The sequence below is a fragment of the Carlito syrichta genome, unplaced genomic scaffold (assembly GCF_000164805.1).
Source record: "Carlito syrichta isolate Samal-C Ts95f unplaced genomic scaffold, Tarsius_syrichta-2.0.1 Scaffold305865, whole genome shotgun sequence".
In the NCBI taxonomy this organism is placed as follows: Eukaryota; Metazoa; Chordata; class Mammalia; order Primates; family Tarsiidae; genus Carlito; species Carlito syrichta.
This window is the reverse complement of record NW_007249961.1, coordinates 423,219-425,640: the sequence shown is the minus strand read 5'-3', so window position 1 is coordinate 425,640 and position 2,422 is coordinate 423,219.

Genomic DNA, 2,422 nt, shown 5'->3' with positions numbered 1-2,422 from the left:
CTCAGGCAATCCACTCACCTTGGCCTCCCAAAGTGCTGGGATTACAGGCTGAGCCACCGAGCCTGGCCAAAAGGTTATCTTTTATTAGCTCTCAGGAATGCACCCTTGCCATATTCTTCTCTAGGGGCAGTGGCTATATGGACAGACATTAGTGGGTGTCTGTATCACTGGCGTGGGACGCCTTAGGGGAGACAGCCCAGCTGAGTTGCCTGGAAGGCTTCAAACCCACCAGAAGGTCTTTGAGAAACATCAGAAGTGGGGCAGGCTGGAAAGGACCTGATTTCTGTGTGGAACTGATTCCTCAAGGGTAGTTGATGGGACTCCAATGTTAACACTTTTTCAGGGCAATGGGTGAAAGTTGAAAATTCGAGTTTGTTAGTTGGATTTAGACTTTGCTCTCTCAAGGGAATGGGGGTGAGGAGGGAGGTTGCAATGAATTTAATCAACAATCCTGGTTCCTTGCCCTCCCCCACTCTGTAAAATGGCCCCTGGGGCAGCTGAGATACTGGCAGGCTCTTAACTAGGGGGGCTGCTGGTCAATGTGGAGGCAAAGACTCCAGAGTGAGAGGGTGACAGCAAGAGCCGAGAGAGACAGAGGCAGAGAGACAGACAGACAGGCAGGCAGACCGAGGAGTTCTCTTTTGAGAAATTCTGTTTCCAGGAGAAAAACCAGAATACAAACTGGAACTGCCAGGTTCCTCCCGCTTTTCTCAGCCCTCCAAGTACTTCTTCCCTTCCAACCACAGTGAACCTGAAATGAGCCTGAAATTCAATGGACCAGGAGAGAGCTCACAGCCTTCCCAGCTTCCTGGGTAGTCCCTCTTTTCTTGTTCAAATTCGTTTCCCAATCTCCTCAGAGGGGAGTTGCCTCTTTGCTCAGCTTGTTCTTTGGGCTTCTGTGATGCAGAATCAAGAATACCAATGCCAGGTTAAGGACAGTAGCCAGTAACTGGGAAAAGAATTTAGGTCCATAGGCTGTTAATATACATAATAAAGTGGAAAATACCTCAGAGGAATTTGGGGGCAGTGGGGGTGAGAGATTTGGAGGGATGTCTTAATTCTGTGGATTGTGATGAAGTAGCCTGGAGAGGAATGAGGACTCTCATTATCCTCTTGAAGTGCTACTGTAGACTTCTCTGGACTCTTCCTTACTATTCCTTTGCCAAAGGTTAAGCCAAAGATTTGAACTATTTTAAAATTATTTTTGACTGGTGAAGGATGCTTCTTAGTGCTGGGAGACAAAACCTCATGGGTCCAGCCTTTGTGAAAACTGCAATAACAATCACTCCCATATTTATCAATCACTTAATATGTGCTAGACTCATTAAATGCGTTATCTAATTTAATCCTCACAACTACCTATTTTACAGAAACAGGGACTGAATCTTAGGAGGTAAAGTAAGCCAGGCTCGGTGGCTTAGCCTGTAATCCCAGCGCTTTGGGAGGCTGAAGTGAGTGAATTGTCTGAGCCCGTGGGTTCGAAACCCACTTGGGTAACTTGGAGAGACCTCATCTCTACAATACATCAAAAAAAATTAGCCGGGCTTGGTAGCACACACCTGTAGTTCCAGCTACTTGGAAGGATGAGGCGGAAGGATCGCCGGAGCCCAGCAGGTTGAGGCTATGGTGGGCAGGAGCGTGCCACTGTACTCCAGTCTGGGTGACAGAGTGAGACTCCAACTCAAAAAAAAAAAAAAGAGGTAAAGTCACATGCCCAAAGTCACACAGCCAAATATGCTGGAGCCAGGCTTCAAAGAAAATGAAGCCGGGCTCGGTGGCTCAGCCTGTAATCCCAGCACTTTGGGAGGCTGAGGTGAGTGGATTGCCTGAGCCCGCGGGTTCAAGACCCGCCTGGGCAACTTGGCGAGACCTCATCTCTTACAATAAATCAAAATGAGTCAGGTGTGGTAGCGCGCACCTGTGGTTCCAGCTACTTGGAAGGCTGAGGCAGAAGGATTGCCGGAGCCCAGCAGGTCAAGGCTGCGGTGGCCGGGAGCGGCCACTGCACTCCAGTCTGGGTGACAGAGTGAGACTCCAACTCAAAAAAAAAGAAGAAGAAAATGAAATCCAGGCGGTATCTGGACAGACTCCCAGCACGGAAACCAGGAGCAGCTACTGCCTTTAATAGCAGGGACAACTTGGCACTCCTTTCAGTGAGCTGCAGGGAAATTGCCAGGCTGGGCGATGAGAGCTCTCACTGATCTAACAAAGCAGAAAATCAATGAGGTTTACATAAGGCCTTGCTGCTGGGAGGCTGCTTCCTCACGGCCCTGAACACCAGGAATGTCCTAGGGCCTGAGGGACCATCTGGAGCAGCTCCTGCCAGCCAGCCTGTTTTGATTCTGCTTTGTCAAGTCCTGGGGGAAGAGGAGGGATGCGGGATGGAGTATGGGAGGGGAGAGGGTTGATGTGTGTGTGGGGA